Genomic DNA, 15,080 nt, shown 5'->3' on the forward strand with positions numbered 1-15,080 from the left:
CAATTACGAGCAACTTAAATTGGAAAGACCACGTAGATAATATTGTGGGGAAGGCAAAACAAAGACTACGCTTTTTTGGCAGAACACTTAGAAGATGCGACAAACCCACTAAAGAGACAGTCTACATTACACTTGTCCGTCCTCTGCTGGAATATTGCTGCGCGGTATGGGATCCTTACCAGATAGGATTGAAAGAGGACATCGAAAAAGTGCAAAGAAAAGCAGCTCGTTTCTTGTTACCGCGCAATAGGTGTGACAGTGTAACTGATATGATACGCGAGTTGGGGTTGCAGTCACTGAAACCAAGGCAGTTTCTTTGCGGCGAGATCTATTTACAAAATTTCATTCACCAACTTTCTCTTCTGAATGCGTAAATATTCTTTTGACACCCACCTACGTAGAGAGAAATGATCATCATAATAAAATGAGAAAAATCAGAGCCCGAACGGAAAGATTTAGGTGTTCCTTTTTCCCACGCGCTATTCGAAAGTGGAATGATAGAGAAGTATATAGTATGAAAATGGTTCGATGAACCCTCTGCCAGGAACTTAAGTGTGAATTGCAGATTAACCATGTAGATGTAGAATTGGTCGCAGCTGTTAACGTGTGTATTTTACGGGACTGTTTTGCTTGAGTGACCGTTCCTCGCATATCCCTGAATATCGACCATTCCTCCTGAGTCACCCTGGGGAAACAGCTTCATGTCAGTGTTGCTCTGTCATTTCAACAAACAAAATATTTCGTCGCATGTAGAATCATATACACCGTATTTCACTGATAAAAGCGGCGTGAATATAGGTCGGAAACTGTGTTATAAGAATGTGTATCCAAACACTAACATACGAGAAGCGTTCAATAAGTAATGCAACACATATCTTTTGTGAGAGCAGGTTGGTTTTATTCAGGATTCTAATATGCCATGTTATTTCAACCTCTTTTGGGTACAAAACTCTATTTTTCAACATAATCTCCGTTCAATGCGACGACGTTACGCCACCTTACTGGGAAGGCCAGTTTGCCCGCATGGTACCACTCTACTGGTCTACGTCGGTGCCAAAGTTTTGCTGTATCAATAACCTTCCTTCCATCCACGTACTGCTTCCTTCATTGGGCCAAACAGCTGGAAGCTGGAAGGCGCGGTATCTGGACTTATAACAGTACAGCCTCACCCAGAACTAATATGAAATGTCCGATAACACCTTTTTTTTTAATAGGCATCCGGATAGTTATCAGACAATTCAGTGCTTGGCTAAGGCCTTGTATGTGTGTCTTTATATATATCATTCTGTCCTATCTGATAAAAAACTTTATATTCATTGCGAAAGCATATGGAATGTTCTGGAAGGACGTGCGTTGTCATAATTATCGGTGGATTGTTGTCACTGATAAATTTATGTACATATACTAAATTAAGTAACTAATCAAGAAATTGAAGTAATAAGTCCTCATAAATAAATAACTAGAGACTTCAGAGATGCTAGTATGAAAAATCACTGCTTATAATTAACAAAATGGTAATCTAAAAACCTAGTAATAGAAGACCTCACTATCTTGAGAAACAGCTTAAAAGTTATTAACAAGCGATGAATTTTCATTTGTTATTTATTTTTATGTCTTCCTCTGTAATTAATATTCTTTGTAATTATATTTAGAATTAACTCTCCAATTGTTTATGTCTCACAGTTTTCCAATTTCCAGAATTTGAGGCCATATTTGTGCATTTTATGTATGTAATCGGATAAAGCACGAGCTCTGTACTGCCATTGAATATTAGTAACCAAATCCAACCTGTAACTATTTACGTAACTAAAATAATACGAGACATTATTGTAATTAAAGTTCAGAATGATTTTCTGATGTAAAACTAAAGATATTACTGTAAAAGACTGTCATTGAATTTTGTATTTTATACCTTATTCGGCTGTAACATCAGTTTCTTTACGTTTTGTAAATTTTAATTGTAACATAAAAATTTTACAACATTAATAATGCTTTATCTTGGATGTTATTGTTAAAATTCTATATAAAGCAATGCAGAGATGCTACGAGGAGTCAGTTTTTGAAGTTACTTTTGGAAGTCAAAGAGATCAGTGAAGTCTGTCCGTGTTTTGTTTACATGACGAGTGTGCAGTTCGGATGTCAATTAATGTGAATAAATTTTGTGAGGCATGCAAAATTTCGCATTCATTAATCAATGGACCAGGCAGAAGAAACATAAGTAACATTCAACATGAGTCGTTGCAGACTGTAGAGCGGAAAAGGAAGAACAGTCTAATGCAGTTGTGAGCTCCTCTCAGGTGCAGAGTTTTGTGTGAAACAATACGTTGTCACAGAGAAGGAGAAGTTCGTTTGTATTTTTGTGGTGACGAACACGTTGAAGTTGCTTCTCCAATTTTCTGAGGGTAGCAACATACTTTTTATGGAAATATACATGCTTCGTATAATTTTTCCGCCAATGAAATTTAATTACTTATTTCCTGCATAAATACGGGTCGTTGGTCAGCAAGTCAACAAATTTTTCCACTGTCTCCGTAACTGATATCGGACATAAAGCTGAGTCTCCAGAGGCAGTGGTAAACTAATCAGCTCTTGTATTTAACACAGAGAGCACAGGCATACTATCGTGTATAAGCGCAGGAGCACTGGTATTCACTTTGAACATACTTATCACAAGCTAGGAAAAAACCAATGGTTAAAAACATTCATGCTGTCTGGCCAGAAACTTACATATTCAGTCACTCACTTCACAGTTAACCGTAATACCGTGATGGAGGACAGCAAACAGAATGATGCCTTCAGACTCCCAGAAGATCGTCGTCTTGGCTTTGTCAGCTGAGGCAGCGTCTTTGAACTTTTCCTTCGGGGGAGAGGTGGTACGGCGCTACTCCATACATTGCCGTTGTGTTTCCGGTTCGAAATGATGAACCTATGTTTCACCCCCTGTGACGATGTTCGACAAAAATTGCCCCGATCAGCCTTGTAACGCGCAATAAGTTCCTCACATGGCGTCCTTCGATGCTCTTTATGGTCTTCTGTTTGGCGGCGAAGACCCCAGCGGTCACACACCTTTGAGTACCCTGGCTGGTGGATGAGTGTTTCAGCACTAGCAACAAAGATGTCCAGTGGTGCAGCGAGGTGTTAGATTTCGATCCGTCGCTCACCTCGAATGAGAGTGTCCGCACGATCCAACATCGCAGGAGGCATAGCGGAGTGCGTCAGCCGGCACGCGGGACACCTGACAGGTTTGTGCTACCTTGTTTAGATGAGACAGATACCTCGCCCAACGAGTCACCGTGCTTTCGTTCACTGCCAGCTCTGCCAGGCAGACACAGTGCAAGAACCTATGAATATTTCTGATGCTCTGGTTTTCCGCCCAAAAAACTGCGTATGTCAACTGTAGTGGATGAAGCGGGGATATTCCACCACGTCCCTCAACAAATATCCCATTTTTCCAACCGAAAAAAATGTGTTGCGTTACTTATTGAACGCCTCTCGTACATTTTTCTATTATTTTGTTGTATTCAGTCTTGTCATTCTACAGAGTTTGGGCATTTCTTAGCTATGGCACGAAGTACTGTTACCAGTCGATTCGTGTTCTAAAAGCTTCTGCTATTCTTATTATTACTGCCTGGGATGTTACAGCTCTGATGACATCGTCTTTTTAATTCGACGCTTGTGACATCTATCGCAGTTCTCTATGGGTCACCCAGAGTTAACCTCGTCAACTAGTCACGAAAGACCGGAGCATAACGCGGTACTTAAACATGTTGTTCCACAACAACATCTTGCACATCATCCAACCTTTCAAGAATTTTAGAACTCACAGTACCATTAAGTGACTTGAACACAACATCGAGTAATTAAGTCACTCGAATACAACACAGAGGAATACTAAAGTAAATATGATACCGCAAGATGTTTGCGATCTTTCTTTGACAAGCCCCTCACAGCGATCAGCCTGCAATACTGGAACGCAGTCTGTGTTCTCTTGCAGTCTCTTATCATGACGCGCACCACTGTTCATGGCCAGTTCCCTAACGGCTGCCGCGCGGTGTAGCCGCGTTGTCTCGGGCGCCTTGTCACGGTTCGCGCGACTACCCCCGTCGGAGGTTCGAATCCTCCCTCGGACATGGGTGTGTGTGTGTTGTCCTTAGCGTAAGTTAGTTTAAGTTACATTAAGTAGTGTGTAAGCCTTGGGACCGATGACCTCAGCAGTTTGGTGCCATAGGAACTTTCCACAAATTTCCAAAATTTCCATTCCCTAACGACTTACATGATGCACTTTCTTGATAAAACCGCCGAGAATGCCTCCATTTGATTATCTGTATTTCTGCGTCGCCAAGAAGGCTACAGTTTGAGAACAGGTCCGTTTGTAAAGTGAAGGCCTTTAAGCACCCTGCTCAAGTGTCACGTGTCCTCAGGAACTCGGCGGCGTCTGTCAGCTGTCAGTCAGCCTTTAAATGGGACATCCCTTTCATAGCGAAGTACAACATGTGTAAACCCTACCTGTCTGCCTTCTGTCGCTTTTGGGATAGTCTTCAATAACAAGGTGTAGCTTAATTGGAATCCTTTTGACCAGAGGGTTGGGCCGCGAAGTATTATATTTGTTTCAGATAACAGTTTGTATTTTTAACAAAACGTCCAAAGCGGGTTTGAAGGTAGCTAAAAGTCTCACGTTTCATTCTGGTGCCATTTCTTTCTTCTTTTCTCAATTAAACACTTCTCAAAATTTAAAACTTTCCTTCAGTATAAGGACCAGTTTCCTTCAAATTCCTTCGGTGAGATGTTAATTGACGTGAAGAGTTTCGTCATTTCACTTCGTTGTGTTGAAAACTTAAACTGGCTGTCCACAAATTTGACATTTGCCGTACCACGCTGTGCTGTTGAGACAACTGCATAAGTATTGAGTACTGACATAGCCTACTTTGGGTAAGTTAGTGAAGATCTGTATAGAAGCGGTTGACGTGTTGACAAACGAAAATCGTTTGGATTTCACTCAAGTAGAACACAAGAAAATTGTGTCAAATTTTCCTACACACGAGACATATCAGAAGCTTAGTTCAGTCGTCTGTAGCAGTTACACAGCACCATACGTGTGTATAAATGGGTGGATGGATGAAATAGTTTTAACACGAACCAGGAAATACTTTAGTTACCTTGACTTGCAACGGTTCCTGATATTTGTTTTAGAAACTTTGACTCATTAATAATTAATGAAAGTTAGCTTCCAAATCGTATACGCGCGACTCAGAAGTACTACCAAAACAAAAACTAGACAACGCTGTCAACCTTTATCGATAAGTGTAATATTTCTGACGACAGCCTACTTATGTGCTCAATCTCTGCATATACAGACTGATGTCGCCTCTTAGCGTCCGTTTGAATGTGCAGGCTAATCTCAGGAACTGCTGTGGGGATTTTGATCTGGTTTTGGCTAATAGATTTACTGATTCACGAAGGAGGTTTCTGTATACAATTCATAAATATTTCGTACAAATTGAATTACGATGAAAACTAGCCAATGCGGCCTACTGAATATCCGCCATAACCCGAGAGAGCAGCAGTGCCTTGCATTACTAAGAAATGCAAGTAAAGGGTAGCTTGTATGATAGTTTTGTGGTAGAAAAGTTGTAGGATCCGTATCCCAGTCGGGTCAATTTTTTCACTCTACCTTTTAACTTAACATTCACCTCTCAATGATGTGGAAATTCTCCAGAAACGGAACGTGGCTCGCATTCCACGTTCCACTGTAGCGTCCATTTCTCGGTTTCATAGCTGGCTGACAAAGTGGCATCCAATTGATTGCAATCACTTCACAACAACTCCACAGTGAAAAAACATGCGAGTACGAAACCTATAATTTTCAATTGGAGCACTAAGAACTATAAGGGCGAAAATCTCGAAAAGTTTTGAAAAAAATATATGTTTGTGAAAATCAGATTTGTATACAAAATAACAGTCTCATACATCTGACTTGTTTTTTACACAGGTATCAACGTTCTATATTTCCTATGAAAAAAATAATCTGTGATGTTATGAAATATTAATTAATATTTAGGATAATATTTGTTATTGATGTTAATTCACAAAATTTCAATATATTGGCTAATGATGTAGTGTCTTTTGACAGTTGTTAAGTTCGTAATTAGTGTGCAACTAGCATCAGAACAAAGACCAGATGCTAAAGGCACCACACACGATTATATCTCTTCCAGCACCTCAGGGTCCTCCTAATCATCATTTTCGTTAAGCACTTTCTGTGGCTTGAGATTCAGATAAAACTGCCATTATACCTCCAATCACGAAGTACAGCTACCATGTACATCATGTAGACACTAATTATGTTGCCAATCCTAGATAACAATTGAACAAAGCAGAGCAACAAAATTATTCTTTGTGGTTTGGGTCGAATATCGGAGAAATCGGTGAGACAGCATTACGTGAATGATCATATGTACATGTGGGACTAAAGATGTACATAAGAATGGTTCACCGTAAGATCACATAGATGTCAGGAGTAAGCACAACTACTAGAACCTCAAAATCGATGACGGTGTTCTTTAAGCCCTTATGGTTCTCAGCACTTCAATTACACTCCTGGAAATTGAAATAAGAACACCGTGAATTCATTGTCCCAGGAAGGGGAAACTTTATTGACACATTCCTGGGGTCAGATACATCACATGATCACACTGACAGAACCACAGGCACATAGACACAGGCAACAGAGCATGCACAATGTCGGCACTAGTATAGTGTATATCCACCTTTCGCAGCAATGCAGGCTGCTATTCTCCCATAGAGACGATCGTAGAGATGCTGGATGTAGTCCTGTGGAACGGCTTGCCATCCCATTTCCACCTGGCGCCTCAGTTGGACCAGCGTTCGTGCTGGACGTGCAGACCGCGTGAGACGACGCTTCATCCAGTCCCAAACATGCTCAATGGGGGACAGATCCGGAGATCTTGCGGGCCAGGGTAGTTGACTTACACATTCTAGAGCACGTTGGGTGGCACGGGATATATGCGGACGTGGATTGTCCTGTTGGAACAGCAAGTTCCCTTGCCGGTCTAGGAATGGTAGAACGATGGGTTCGATGACGGTTTGGATGTACCGTGCACTATTCAGTGTCCCCTCGACGATCACCAGTGGTGTACGGCCAGTGTAGGAGATCGCTCCCCACACCATGATGCCGGGTGTTGGCCTGTGTGCGTCGGTCGTATGCAGTCCTGATTGTGGCGCTCACCTGCACGGCGCCAAACACGCATATGACCATCATTGGCACCAAGGCAGAAGCGACTCTCATCGCAGAAGACGACACGTCTCCATTCGTCCCTCCATTCACGCCTGTCGCGACACCACTGGAGGCGGGCTGCACGATGTTGGGGCGTGAGCGGAAGACGGCCTAACGGTGTGCTGGACCGTAGCCCAGCTTCATGGAGACGGTTGCGAATGGTCCTCGCCGATACCCCAGGAGCAACAGTGTCCCTAATTTGCTGGGAAGTGGCGGTGCGGTCCCCTACGGCACTGCGTAGGATCCTACGGTCTTGGCGTGCATCCGTGCGTCGCTGCGGTCCGGTCCCAGGTCGACGGGCACGTGCACCTTCCGCCGACCACTGGCGACAACATCGATGTACTGTGGAGACCTCACGCCCCACGTGTTGAGCAATTCGGCGGTACGTCCACCCGGCCTCCCGCATGCCCACTATACGCCCTCGCTCAAAGTCCGTCAACTGCACATACGGTTCACGTCCACACTGTCGCTGCATGCTACCAGTGTTAAAGACTGCGATGGAGCTCCGTATGACACGGCAAACTGGCTGACACCGACAGCGGCGGTGCACAGATGCTGCGCAGCTAGCGCCATTCGACGGCCAACACCGCGGTTCCTGGTGTGTCCGCTGTGCCGTGCGTGTGATCATTGCTTGTACAGCCCTCTCGCAGTGTCCGGAGCAAGTATGGTGGGTCTGACACACAGGCGTCAATGTGTTCTTTTTTCCATTTCCAGGAGTGTATTTACGCAAAGAGTAAACCGCAGTATGGGGTGCAGCTTTGTATCGTTATTACAAAGAACGTTTTATACGAGCGGAGCAAGTGACTCAACTTTAAGCTTTCCTTCTTTCCTTAAACATAGATGCGAACACGATTCTCTGCGTTTTTAGGCCCAAACATATTGTTTTCCCTATTAAAGGTCATAAAGATATGGGAACGATCTTCTTGAATGGAATTCAGAAATTTCTTGCGGATGAATACATAAAGTTTCGAAATACTTCTGTATATGTTTGAGGGTCACATTTTGAATTACTACGAAAATTTCAGACTCTCAGATTACCAATTCACACTCTTGATTCACTGCCAATTCTTCGAACAATGGGCGGTGATTTATTCAACTTTGAAGTATCGTAATTTATATGACCTATAACGAAAGGATTACTTCGTCATTATCATGCTGTGATATGAGACTTAAAACTGCAAATAATCAAATATTTTAATCAAGTTCCCCTACAATTGTTTGAGGACAATTACCTAGCTAATAAAATGGGAATCAAAAATATATGGTGTTTTCTTTTTTTATGCTTCAAGTAAAACGTTTCCCAATTAAGTGCTTCAGCAGTTTGTGTAGTTTATGTACAGAACGTTATTTCAGCAGCACAGCATATGAATCAACTTTCAGCTTTCTACATTCCTTGAATCAACCCACATGTCGTCACGATTCTTTGCGTGGCACAGCGAAGAAGTCTGCTATAAAGAATCAACGACAAAGAATTGCGGCAATAAGTCTCAATAATGCATCACATGGGTGAGTTAAACATGTAGATCATCTGTGTTTTTTCTGATTTTTTTTTATTTGTGCTCTTCAGCCAGCCTTCGACACATACTGAATCGCTCACACACACACACACATACACACACACACACACAAACATGACTCGCATACAATATTTACATTGACTTGTAGATAATAGAGTTCAGCTATCAGTCGTCCTTTTTAAATTTTATTGGCAGATCTAGATTTCAGCTAGGAGCTAGCCATTCTCAATGCACTATCATTTTTGATCAATGCAAGTAATGCCTGTTGGTCGGGCTTCATCCACAGTTCATTGAATACTGTAATACGACACGTACGTGTAAGGCAAAGGTAGACGCACTGACCAGGTTTCATTTTAATGAACCTCATACATTAACTGTAATAGTGTAAAATTATTTTCAGATTTTAATTTTTTAATTATCAATGAGCATTGCACATTTTGTACTGCCGAATTATGTTTAGCTTCTGTCTGTTTGTAATCGCGTAAATTCATTATCTCATTTAAATATTTTTGATTATTACTGTTTTTACGCTTGAGGTTACGCAATCACCTTTAATTTACTCGCCACCGTCTCTTGCATTTGACTTCTTTGATAATGCATTAACTTGTCACTAAATTTTTGTTGTGGGGTCGGCTATCCAGCTGATTGATTCAAAATTAAAAACATTTTCATAAAATTTTGTAGACTGAACTTTTATGTGCTTATTAAATGGTCAACTGTATACAGGGTGATTATAGTTAAAGTTAAATTTTAGAAACGTTGTAGAAATAAGATCACTGGTCGGAATGGCGTCAAATTTAAACGGAATATTATCGGAGAAGGAGGAAAACGTATGACACAAAAAATAGTGTGAAAATTGGTCAATAGAGGATGCTATTTTTTTGGTCATCAGTTTACTGACTGGTTTGATGCCGCCCGCCACGAATTCCTTTCCTGTGCTAACCTCTTCATCTCAGAGTAGCACTTGCAACCTACGTCCTCAATTATTTGATTGACGTATTCCAATCTCTGTCTTCCTCTACAGTTTTTGCCCTCTACAGCTCCCTCTAGTACCATGCAAGTCATTCCCTCATGTCTTAGCAGATGTCCTATCATCCTGTCCTTTCTCCTTATCAGTGTTTTCCACATATTCTTTCCTCTCCGATTCTGCGTAGAACCTCCTCATTCCTTACCTTATCAGTCCACCTAATTTTCAACATTCGTCTATAGCACCACATCTCAAATGCATCGATTCTCTTCTTTTCCGGTTTTCCCACAGTCCATGTTTCACTACCATACAATGCTGTACTCCAAACGTACATCCTCAGAAATTTCTTCCTCAAATTAAGGCCGGTATTTGATATTAGTAGACTTCTCTTGGCCAGAAATGCCTTTTTTGCCATAGCGAGTCTGCTTTTGATGTCCTCTTTGCTCCGTCCGTCATTGGTTATTTTACTGCCTAGGTAGCAGAATTCCTTAACTTCATTGACTTCGTGACCATCAATCCTCATGTTAAGTTTCTCGCTGTTCTCATTTCTACTACTTCTCATTACCTTCGTCTTTCTCCGATTTACTCTTAAACCATACTGTGTACTCATTAGACTGGTCATTCCGTTCAGCAGATCATTTAATTCTTCTTCACTTTGACTCAGGATAGCAATGTCATCAGCGAATCGTATCATTGATATCCTTTCACTTTGTATTTTAATTCCACTCCTGAACATTTCTTTTATTTCCATCATTGCTTCCTCGATGTACAGATTGAAGAGTAGTGGCGAAAGGCTACAGCCTTGTCTTACACCCTTCTTAATACGAGCACTTCGTTCTTGATCGTCCACTCTTATTATTCCCTCTTGGTTGTTGTACATATTGTATATGACCCGTCTCTCCCTATTGCTTACCCCTACTTTTTTCAGAATCTCGAACGGCTTGCACCATTTTATATTGTCGAACGCTTTTTCCAGGTCGACAAATCCTATGAAAGTGTCTTGATTTTTCTTTTGCCTTGCTTCCATTATTAGCCGTAACGTCAGAATTGCCTCTGTCGTCCCTTTACTTTTTCTAAAGCCAAACTGATCGTCACCTAGCGCATGCTGTATGTGTCATAATACGTAAATGAAACGCCTGTCATGCGCACGACCCATTGAAGTTGGTATAAACAAGCCGGGTACACGGCTTTTCCTCCTTTCGCGTCTGCGACGTTCGCCAAGAGTGTCTCAGTGTAGGATCGCTCTCTGCTTCTAAAGCCGTATTACAAGAATTATGACTGTGCACACGTCGCTCTGCAGAAGTTCCAGACACCGAAGGGTTTGAAAAAAGGGGTTGGTCCGATGACTGCCGTGGGTCTGGAGAAAATGATTCGGAAATTCGAAAAGACGGGTTCTTTTGGTGTGCAACCTGGTAGAGGCAGGAAACGAATTGATTCGACATCAGTGGAAGCAGTGGCCACAGCAGTGCAGGAGGAGACGAGTGGTGGTGTGCAAACGTGCAGTGCACGGAGAATTGCCCGAATATTGGACATACCCGTGAGCACGGTGCGTAAAATCCTACGAAACATCCTTCTTTGCTAACCATTCAAAATTACTCATGTGCACCAGTTGCTTCCTGTTGACCTGTCAGCAAGAGAGACTTTGCTATAGAATTTCTTGCTCGCGCTGAAGTGGACAATGATTGGCCGTGCATGATTTTGTGGACAGGTGAAGTCCACTTCCATCTCACAGGATATGTCAATACACAGAACTGTCGAATATGGGCAACGGAAAACCCACACACGAATCATCCAGTACCACTTCATCCTGAAAAGGTCACTGTGTGGTGCGGGTTTATGGCATCATTTATCATAGGACCATACTTTTTCGAAGAGACAGGTGCTTCTGGTCCTGTTACCTGTACCGCCACTGGTAAGCGCTATGAGTGTCTTTTGCGCAACCAGCTCTCCAACAGCGTGGATGTGTGAATGGGATCTTTTTTATGAAGATGGCGCACGTCCGCACACTGCAAATCCAATTACGCAGCTGCTGAAGCACCATTTCGTAAATGCTAGAATTATCATCCGCCATTTCCCTACAGCCTGGCCGTCCCGATCACCTGATCTTAATCCGTGTGCTTCTGGCTGTGGTGCTATCCGAAACATGTTGTGTTCAGCGTTCCGACTGCAAACTTAGCTGCATTGGAGGCATGCATTGCGCAACACATTCTGAATCTGACCCCCGGAAACACTTCGATCAATTGTTGAACATGCTGTTTCTCGATTTCAACTTGTTGCAGAAAACGGTGCACGCCATATTGAACATGTTTTGGGCCAATCACACGAAAATTACGAGGGTGAGTCAAATGAAAACCTTAAATTTGCAATAACAAATCGAAATTTCGCGCTGTTATCCTGTAAGTTGGTAAGCGTGCTACAAAAGGCGTGCAGAATGGCCTGTAGCTGGCAGCATAGTGCAGATGCATACATACCGTCGCAGTATCAGTATAAAGATGGCCGCCCGACTTGCGACTTGCACCAGGGAAGAAGAGTGTTCTGTTATTCGGTTTCTGCTTAGTAAAGGTGTGAAACCTATTGAAATTCATCGACGAATGAAGGTTCAGTACGGTGATGCATTTTTGTCACAGCAGCAAGTCTACAAATGGAGTGACTTCAGTGGAAGATGCTCCTCGTCCAGGTCAGGCACAACGAGTTGTGACTCCACAGAACATTGCAGCAATTGAAGCCATAGTGAAGGAAAACTGCCGAGTGACACTGAATAACATTGCAGCATGTTTACAGATTAGTCATGGGTCAGCACACCACATTGTGCTTGATGTGCTCCAGTTTCACAAAGTGCACGAATCGTTACTGGGGACGAAACCTGGGTTCACTTCCACCAACACTTGCAACAATCACGGACCTGCATTTTGAGTGTCTTCCTCATCCAGCATACTCACCTGACCTTGCCCCAAATTATTTCCATATGTTTGGAGCACTCAAAGACGCAATGGGAGGAAAGAAGTTCCGTTCCGATGAAGAGGTACGCCATGCGGTGCATGAGTGGTTGCGCGGAGTACCAAAAGAATTTTTTCTAAAGGAATTTACGCACTTTGTAAACGCTGGAGGACTTGCATTGAGCGAGGGGGAGATTATGTTGAAAAATGATACAGCTTTGTACCACTTCTGCACAATAAATAATATTTTAAAGAATATTTAAGGTTTTCATTTGACTCAGCCTCGTAATAATACACTTTGATTTTGAATCATGCTTTTTATGCGGTTTTTGGCCTCAGGACAATTAAAAACCGGTTTTTCCCATCCGATATGATATGACCTTGCTGTGGTGGATGGGTTTACGAAACTAACAGTATCATACCTGTACACCAATGCAAACTGACTAGTACAGTTTAACGTCAGACTTACACCTTAGGCTTTGTTGTATGATTCATTTGACATTTGTAGTCAGCCACTATTAAATTATGATGCTTACAGCGCGACCTATTGTTACATTTTGTAACTATTTATTATTCTTCTGACATACAGTTTCCTCCATCTCTGATAATATTCCGTTGCAATCTGACGTAATTCTGACCAATGGTGTTATTTCTACAGTGGTTTGAAAGTATAACTTCATTATAATCACCCTGTATTTGTTTACCCATATCTCAACCTAGTTCCGCCAGTCCCACTACAACTACTACATCGTGTGCTTTGAATCGTGCATCCCTTCTACATCATGTACCTTCAGATGTGGTAGAAGAAATACGATGCTTGTGTCATCACCTTCGGAGGTTCGAGTCCTTCCTCGGGCATGAGTGTGTGTGTTGTCCTTAGCGTAAGTTAGTCTAAGTTAGATTAAGTAGTGTGCAAGCCTAGGGACCGATGACCTCAGCAGTTTGATCCCATAGGAATTCACACACATCTGAATATTTTGCTTGTGTCAACAAGACAGGACATGATGAGTAAAGCTGACTAACCACATTTTCTGCCCATCGAAACAAATCGGAATTTGTTCGCTCTGTAGAAGACCCACTAAGACATTGCTGCACCGTAAAAGACGTTGCCAGCATAATAGTCCTCGCGCTTGTTCAACAATTTCTTTTTTTGGACACACAAAGTAAGACTGGCATGCACCACATATTACACACATGTTCAGAAAAAAACAGAAGACTTTGAACGACTGGAGATAGGACATTCATATTCACAGGACACGTACATTAGCATGTTTGTAGAAATGATTAGCATTTCGGTGACCTCGGTTGAGTGTGTGTCCTGTTGCATAGTAGGCACAGTGTCCGCCATGGGCCCTGATAACTTTTTCCACGCGTGATGGCATCGTTGCGTATAAGGCGCTAATGGCATCCTATGGTACAGCCTTACATGCTGCATTCTCATGGTTCCAAAGTTCATTTACAGTGGTTGGCAGTGTGTCACAGCACTGCAACCGTCGTTACACAACACCCTAAACATTTTCAATTGGCGACAGGTCTGGTGATCTGGCAGGCGACCGCAAAAGGCTGACATCCTGTGATACCAAGAAGGCATGAGTTGGCGGAGCAGCCTGTGGTCGTGCATTATCTTATTGAAAAATGCCGTAATAAAGGGCAACGGGCTGTCACCCCTGACAGTGTACGACGTGTTACACTTTTCCACTGACACACCAGAGCGGAGGAGGACGCAGATAAGCCCTGCATTGCCGTTCGGATGAGGTGTCGAGGGGGCAGGAGGGGGGGGGGTTCAAGGTGATGCGATCTGACCCATCTCGTCGTGTTCTACGACCTTCCGTGACCAATCAGCACACACCCGTTGCACTGCCGAAACACTTCGTCCCACAAGTGTAGCAATTTTCGGGATGGAAGTTTCACATTCTCTCATGCCAATAATGCGCCCTCTTTCAAACTCGCTGATTTGACGGTGTTCGCGCATACGTCTGCGAGGCATCCTCAACATCTGCCCAAGTCACACTGATCCATTACCTTCGGTTTATAGCGACAACTAACGCCACAGGTACAGTTTACCGGTAGGTGGTGTTGTGCCGCGGTATCGATGTTGACCTTGAACCGGCGGGCCAGCATGGTTTAAATGGTAATCATTTCTATATTTTAAACATTTTTTTAAACATAGCTGCACAACAGCAACGGTTCCACGTAATAAAATTATAACCAGCCGACCAGTTCCAATGGATAAAGAAATTCTTTACCTAGGTTTCGACAAATATAAATTTGTCTTCTTCAGAAGGTAGCAATTTTACATTAGTAAGAACTAATGTACCATTGCCGTTTTTACAATTTTCGGCATTGATCCATTTGTCAAAAATGAA

The sequence above is a fragment of the Schistocerca piceifrons genome, chromosome 6, assembly GCF_021461385.2.
Source record: "Schistocerca piceifrons isolate TAMUIC-IGC-003096 chromosome 6, iqSchPice1.1, whole genome shotgun sequence".
NCBI classification, from domain to species: Eukaryota; Metazoa; Arthropoda; class Insecta; order Orthoptera; family Acrididae; genus Schistocerca; species Schistocerca piceifrons.